This window comes from Cebus imitator, unplaced genomic scaffold (assembly GCF_001604975.1).
Source record: "Cebus imitator isolate Cc_AM_T3 unplaced genomic scaffold, Cebus_imitator-1.0 Scaffold455, whole genome shotgun sequence".
NCBI classification, from domain to species: domain Eukaryota; kingdom Metazoa; phylum Chordata; class Mammalia; order Primates; family Cebidae; genus Cebus; species Cebus imitator.
Window position 1 is genome coordinate 1,312,459 of NW_016107770.1, and position 8,787 is coordinate 1,321,245.

The window sequence follows — 8,787 nt, forward strand, 5'->3', positions numbered from 1 at the left end:
AAAACCATCAAAAGAACATGATGTGCAGTGTAAGGAGATCGAACACTGCATCCTGCCATGCTTGCTTGGTTGAGAAACGTACCCAATGTCATAGTTTCCAGGCATGCACAATAAAATAGCAAAAACATAGCATGTATGGATGTTGCGCGTGTAAACAAAACTTTGGTATTTGAAGGTACATATGGCCCATCAAAGAGACTTTCAGGGCCGCTTTGAAGCCAAATTTGCTGAGTGTTATCTGATTATCTCAAGGTGGACTCTGGTCTTTTCATAGATGGTGTGTAATGACCATGAAAATAAAGACAAACAAATAAACAAACAAAGCAAAGATCTTAGTCCAAGGCTAAGGCTAAAACTAATGCTAGCGCTAGGGCTGGGTTAAGTTTAGGGTAGGGTAGGGTTAGGGTTAGAGCTAGGGTAGAGTAATGTTAGGATTAGGGTTGGGGATCTTAGTCAATTTTCTCTAGAAACAAACCTTAGGCAAGGTGCTGGCTGGTGTTTTGCTGGAAGCAGCAATCCCCAAGCCTTGGAGAGAGGACCTAAAAGGCACAGAGGCAGCAAAAGATGGGGAGGAGACAGAGTGATGTGCACTGCCCATGTTTCACTCTGAACCACCAGAGACAGAGCTGGAGCTTGAAGGCACAGGATGTCTCAGAGTCAACAATATGGCACATCCATGCTTTCTGTGCTTTGGAGCAGGATGAGAGAGGACTTCATCTACTCATTCACTCTTATCTCCTGTCTCCTCTTAGCCTCTGTTGCCCATAGAGAGTTGACATTCCAGGACATCTATGTGGCTTCACCAAGGCCCCTTCAGCACCTACTGGGGCCTGAAGCTTCAACCAAGTTTGAAAGTGATGGGAGATGCTGGAGACTTGGGCATGTGGCTTGTCAGCCTGAGATGGTGGAGACATGCGTGTCTAGCAAACACCTGGGGCATTAGAAAGGTAAGAAGGTGTATGAGAGTCCATACAATGACCTATGCCACAAGAGATTTGATTTTTGTTCTGTAACTGTGTCTTGCAGCTTATTTGCTGTAGGTTAGAAATTAAGGGTCTTTTTGCATGGCTTCCAAGTGTCCTGTGGTCCACCGCTGTTTTAGGTTTTCTCTGTATCAATATATGGCTATTTGAGGTGAAAAACAGGTTAACACTTGAGGTCATGTGCAGAAGGTAAAGCAAGCCCAATACGTGAAGTACTGCAAAGCACCAGTGGCTTTCCTTTTTAGTACTGTATAAAGAAGATATATACAAGATTAAAGAAATCTTTTAGAAAACAAGGTAAAATCATCATCACATACAATCCTACCATAAGATAAATATTTAATTTTAGCACATTATGTTTTACTCATTCAGATATTGTAGGGAAATAAAATTCATACACCTAAAGTATTAAACATAATTTTTTAAATGTTCTAAAAGAGTTCTCAACTTGCTTGAAAATCTTCCTAATAAAGGGAATTATAGGGGCATAAACTTCCAGACAAGGCTTTTGTGCTGATGAAAATAGTGTTTCAGGTTAATTCACTCTTCCCTGGTAAACACCCCATGTGTCAAAATACATCACCCCTTTCTCTCTTTGACTAAATAGGATGATATCTAAGATGAAAAGGAAGCTTAAAATTATATGACATTTTGAACATTTTATTAAACAATACTCAATGTCAGTCAGTTGTCTCGATCCTGTTTTTTAGCTGTAATCAATAATTCTTCCATAAACATCTTCATTTAATATTTATTAAGGCATTAAATGGATTCCTTCTCTTGAGTCAACTTTCTTGTGGAAATTATCTAAGATGTTGGTTTGCTTGTTAAATTATGTTTTCCTGGTAAAAGTTACACTTTATTTTACTTTTGGTTTTCTGTCCCCCCACTCCCACCATTTTAAAATTTAAATTAAATTTAATGTAATTTAAAGTTCGAGGGTACATGTGCAGGATGTGCAGGTTTGTCACATAGGTAGATGTGTGCCATGGTGGTTTGCTGCACCTATCAACCCATCACCTATGTATTAAGCCCAGCATGCATTAGCTATTCTTCCTAATGCTCCCTCCCTGCCTCGCCATTCCGCAACAGGCCCCAGGGTGTGTCATTCCCCTCCCTGTGTTCAAGTGTTCTCATTGTTCAGCTCCCACTTACAAGTGAGAACGTGCAGTGTTTGGCTTTCTGCTTCTGCCTTAGTTTGCTGAGGATAATGACTTCCAGCTCCATCCATGTCCCTGCACCACCATTTTGATTTTTAAAAAATAAATATACTCGACCATCTAGGATAATGTCATGTAGCATATTTTTTTCTGCTATAACTTCAATTTGATGGAAAAAGTTTGAGTTACCAAGACACTAAAAATGTCTTTGCCTTTGAATTTCTCCAGGACAGCCTCCTAAATAGCAGGCAGGGATTCACACTCCATTTATGCATGCAAAAAAAAATGAAGCAGGGTTATATCATAGGGCCAATTGTATCCATTTATTTAGCTCAGATTACCTTACCATTAAGATAGGTATTTGGGACACTATTCACAGTATACTTCAAGGCCTCCAGGGAAATCTAAACAAGAGCCCATAAATGCTCCCAAACATATCTAACATATCTACACTGTCCTGTGGTGATGCTAATGTATATATCCTTTCGAAGTGCACATTCTAGCCTGCTCAGAGCAGATTATGGGGCTCTTTGCAGAATAAGCACAGCACCTGGCTATATGCCTGAATAATAAAAACCCTAACTTCCATCATACTTTACAGTTTACAGAGTGCTTTTACCATGCATATGGGTGAGCATATGGTTCAGTTTCTCTCTAACAATCCTGCTTTCAAATGTATTGCCTACCATCAGATTTGGCAACAGAGTGCATGAGCCTGTTTTGGGGTGAGAGAATGTATCCCATCATTGCATCCTCACAAAGACACTATGAGGAGGTATCTGAGATGAGGGGTCTCTTCACTGAATCTTCAGAGGAACCCTATGAGTAAGCATCTTTGGTGAGGATTTTAAGTTGCATGCAAGTAAAATAATTAGTCCAAATTAAGCTTGCTTATAAATGCCCATGCTAGGAGTTAAACCTGGATCTCTGCCCCCCAGTTTGGGCATTTTTACATTATTAATCTATATTAGTGACTATGGCATATAGCTAAAATAATTATTAGCCAATTAGAAAAGTTTTGATTACAGGACTTTTTAAAAATGCTAGTATTATTATTACTTTGTTTAGAGACACGGTCTTGCTCTGCCACCCAGGCTGGAGTGCAGTGGTTATGATCATAGCTTACTGCAGCCCGGAACTCCTAGTTTTAAGCAATCCTCCTGCCTCAGCCTCCTGAGTAGTTGGAACTACAGGTGGGTGCTACCATGCCCCATTAATTTTAAAAAACATTTTGTAGAGACAGAGGCTCGCTATGTTGCCCAAACTGGTCTTGAACTCCTGACCTGAGGCAGTCCTCCTGCCTCTGCCTTCCAGAGTGTTGAGATTATAGGCGTGAGCCACTGCACCTGGCTTCAACAGACCTTTCACTTTAATCTAAAGAGATGTAAGAGTGAGCTGAAAATGCCCCCTTGGATGCACCATGAGATGCTTCACACTGGTGCATTGATGCTAGGTGGTGCTAATAGTTCAGAAGTGTAGAACTGAAGTGTTGAGTAAGTAGTAACCATCTGAGCAAGACAGTGCTTTGAGACTATTTTCCAGTATAAAGACAGAGTAATTTTCCAGTATGCAATATTATGATAATGCTGTGATACTACCGGAATCACCTTAGCAGCATAATATACCATAATCAGATATCAAGCTAAGAATGATGCAAAGTCTAGAAGTAATGATCTAAAAGGGGCCGAACATTTTTCAAAATTCCTGTAAGTCTGAGTCATGAGACTATACTCCAAGTGCTGCCAAGAAGGGAAATAATCTCTTGCCTGGTGTTCTTGAGATTTGCAAATGCTCCCATACACAGGGATAGCCAAGATGGGTTGGCATATCCATCATTTAATCTGCAAAGTATTTCCAATTAAATGCAGTAGTCTTATTTGATAGTCAAAGGCACTGTCAATACTGTTTTAAAAGGGTAATCATCACAAACTTGGCTTACCGCATAATTCACTTCATGGACCACCCAAATCAAATATTAGACACACAAAATAACACTTCCAGGTCTGTCCCTTACTTTAATTCTGAACACCAAGTGACCTCCCGTTTTGCACAAATTACACTTATTTATGGAAAGGGTTGAGGGGAGATTAATTAATTGCACTAAAGAAACAATATCCTGGTATTGGAATAGTGTGCCTCTATCTGGTGAGATGATAAGGAGAGTTAGGTCTCCATGTCTGAAGGCAGGAATGTTAAGAAAATGGTTTTTAAAGGACTTTCCTAGATCCTTGGTTGGTAGTTAAGATAGAGAACGAAACAGGAGGTTATAGGAAACAGGAATTGGGGAGTCTGCCAGGCCTGGTGTGGAATTTCTTTCTCAATTTTGCTCTGGATTAGGGAGTGCTTAGGAGTGGAATGACTGATTTGTGAGTATTTCGCACCTTCCAAATTCTTGGTCATGACAAATTAATGTCCCAGTGATTGACACACCCACCAGAGAATGTGGGAGTTTTAATTGTCCCATATCCTTTAGCCTATACATCTCATTGGTATTATAACAATAATCGGACATTGCAAGGCTGTTGCTGACAGATGGAAAGAGAAAAATGTACAGTATATGAAACCACTTTGCAAAATGCCTAATTGATAGTTCAACAGTGTTGGTTTCCTTCCTTGTTCTTTTACGTGGTTTCATAGCACACTGCACCCTGCTTTGCTAAACCACTTATTTTAATCTATCAATATTTCATTATTTGCAAACAAAATTATGAGTTTCTGGATACCAAAGGCTGTCTTTTACTACTTGTTAGACACCTAGAACTTAGTACATAGCATTTAATGGCTGTCCTTTTAAATAAAATAAAAAATTAATGGTCCAAGTTTATATGAGTACTTTTCAATATCTTAGAACATTAAGCCCCATAAAATTTATCTGGTGATAATACTCCTTCATAAGAGAAAAAACTAAATACGTTAATTTTTAAAAACCATGTTATCATGAACCATTCCATCTAAGGTACATGAGGTACAATCAGTAACAAAAATACTCATGTCCACATCCCAGCTTCAGAAATAGAGCATTTAAATATTACTGAAATAAAAGGATTCTCTCTTAAATAAACAAAGATAATTGAAGACAGTGGTGTCCATTTCCAAATTTCTCCTTCTTCCTCTCACTATCTTTATCATTGTGCATATTGCTGTCTTGCTTTTTTTAAATAGTTTTGGTGTATATGTATGCAATTCTAAACAATATACTGTTTAGTTATGCATAAATTCTGTAGTTTAGATTAACACTGTTGTATCACATTGATTTCTAACTTTTTTCATTCAATAACTTTGTGTAATCCATCTGTATTAATATCAATAGTAGTGGCTCCTTAATTTGCACTGATTACATATGTATGTATATATTTGTGTAATTATGTAAATCATTATATATAATTAATAATTATGTATATAATCAGTGCAAATGAAACTACTTTGTGAAACTATGCACTTGCGTGCGTGTGCGCGCACACGCACACATATATACACACAGAGAGTGATATATATTTGCATGGGTATATTATCTTATGAATGAACCATCATTTATACGTACTCTTTTTTAAGTGGTTATGTGGGTAGCTTTCTGCTTTTTTACTTTTTTTCAACTGTGTGCTATTATAAAGAATGGGCCTGTAAAATTATTGTGCATGTCCCCTCTATGCATATATTTAAGAGTTTCTCTAAGAGAGTTTAAATGGGTGCTTAGGAAGTGAATTACTAGATCACAGACCATAAGCAACATAAGGTTCCAGATTATGCTACATTTGTTTCTAAGGTGGTTGTACTAACTTATGCTCCCACCAGAAGCATTTGAGAGTTTTCATTCCTCTGCATCTTGCATAACACTAGCTATTGTTACATTCTAATATTTTCTAATCTGGTAGATGTGAAGTGATAAGCTTTTTACCTTGTGGTTTTCATCAGCATTTCCCTGATGACTAGTAATGTCGAACATCTTCTTATAGGTCCATTCCTGGCCATTCCTGCATTCTCCCTCCTGGCAAGGATGTTTTCATTTTTGCCCATATTCTTGAAGGGCCCCTTCTGTCCCTTAGCTCTGCAGTCTCTACCATTTCTTAAGTCTATGTGTGGGTCAGTCCCTGGGGACTCCATTAGGCTTCTTAGTACATTTGTCTACTCTTCCGCCAGTCACACCCAGCCTTAACTACTGTAGCTTGAGCTAGTCCATAACCACACTGGTCCAGGAGTAGTTTGGTTAATCTCGGGTCTTTATGTTTCCATATACATTTTTAAAAGTCTCATCCAGTTCTATGAAAAACCGTATTTTCCTCCCTCATTAATCCTTCCTGTACTTCAGATATTCCTTTTAAGATTATTTATTTTCCTTTTCTCCTAAATACTTTCTTTAGAGTTTTTTTTTTTGGGGGGGGGGGTGGGCTTCTTTTTATGATAAATTTTCACCTTTTTGTGATCTAAAAAATGTACTTATTTCTACCTTGTTCTTGAAAGAATGTTCATCTGTGAGTATAATTATGGGTTGTAGTTCTTTTCTATTGGCAACATGAAGGTTTTTTCCTACCCACCTGTGGCTGTTTGGAAGTTAGCTCCCAGTCTCCATGTGACACCATGGTGGGTAATCGCTGTGTTGGTGTGTGTATATGTGCCTGTGTCTGCTTTTAAGATCTCTTCTTTGACACTGGTATTATTAATATTCAGCATTTTCATTACTAAGTATGGGTTTATTTTCATTTATCCTACTTAAGATTTTCTGTAGTCACTGAATCTGATGTAGCATGGGTTCCATGAATTGCGGAAAATGCCTCTGCTAAGGTTGACCACCTTTCAGTCATTTCATTCAAGAACTCCAATTAGATATGTATTACACCTGTTCACTCAATATTCCACGTCTTAACCTCATTTCATTTCTCTGCATTTCTTCTCGTAATATCTTCAGATCTGTATTCCAGTTTGCTAATTTTCCTTTTCCTCTGTCTCCTCTGCTCATTAAATGCAATCATTAAGAGATGCTGTCATGTAGTGGTTGAGAGGTCGGGTTATGGAGACAGACTGCTTGTCTTTATATTCTAGTTCTGAGACACATTAGCCATGTGGCTTTAGGGCGATTAATACCTACCTCATAAAACTGTTAAGAATTAAATGAAGTAATGTGTGAAAATTCTTATAACTGTTCCTGGCATAGTAGTAAGCTATAAATTATTTTAACTATAGTTTTCAGTTTCAAATATATATAAAGTTCTAGATGTTCTTTCAACTCCTTTAACCTTTTTCTTTTTGATAATTTTTTATGATTTTAATTATTTCCTTTTTGTTTAATTAAAGTATTTGTTCAATACTTTGTATTTGATTGTTTAAATATCTAAAGTATCTGACTTTACTCTTTTTCTTTCCACTCTTTCTTGCTCTCTTTACCTTTACATGCACTTTGTAATTTCTGATTGGGACCTCGTATTTGTGGGAACTTTACATAGGGTTAATCCTGTGGACTGAGTTATCAATTCACTCCTTCACAGAAGATCTATTTTTAAACTTGTCAGGGCCCTGAAGATACTAAAACTGTAAAACTTGAAATTAGAAAAACCCTGGAAAACAACTTAGGCAATACCATCTCGGACATAAGCACAGGCAAAGATTTCATGACAGAAACCAAAAATAATGACAACAAAAACAAAAACTGACAAATGGGATCTAATTAAACTTAAGAGCTTCGGCCCAGCGAAAACGAACAAACAAAAACTATCAACAGAGTAAATAGATTACAGAATGGGAGAAAATTTTTGCAACCTATGCCTCTGACAAAGGTCTAATATCCAGCATCTATAAGGAATTTATACAAATTTATAAGTGAAAAACAACCCCATTAAAAATGGACAAAAGACATGAACAGACACTTTTCAAAAGAAGATTTATATGCAGCCAACAGGCATATGAAAAAATGCTCAGCATCACTGCTCATTAGAGAAATGCAAATCAAAACCACATGAAATACCATCTCACACCAGTCAGAATGCCTATTATTAAAATATCAAAAAATAACAGATGCTGGCAAGGTTGCAAGAGGAGAGGGAATGCTTATAAACTGTTGGTAGGAGTGTAAATTAATTCCATTGTGGAAAGAAATATGGTTATTCCTCAAAGAGCTCAAAACAGAACTCTCATTTGACCAAGCAATCTGGTATATACCCAAAGGAATATAAATCATTCTACCATAAAGACACATGCACATGAATGTTCATTGCAGCACTATTCACAATAACAAAGACATGAAATCAACCTAAATGCCCATCAATGACAGATAGAATAAAGAAAATGTGGTACATGTACACTACAGAATACTATGCAGGCATAGAAAAGAAGAGAACATGTCTTTTGCAGGAACACGGATGGAGCTGGAGGCTATTATCCTTAGAAAACTAAGCTGGGCACAGTGGCTCACGGCTGTAATCCCAGCACTTTGGGAGGCCCAGGTGGGTGGATCACAAGGCCAGGAGTTTGAGACCAGTGTGACCAACATGGTGAAACCTCATCTCTACTAAAAATACAAAAATTAGCTGGGCGTGGTGGCACACGCCTATAATCCCAGCTACTCAGGAGGCTGAGGCAGGAGAATTGCCTGAACCTGGGAGGTGGACGTTGCCGTGAGCCAAGATCATGCCACTGCATTCCAGCCTAGGCAA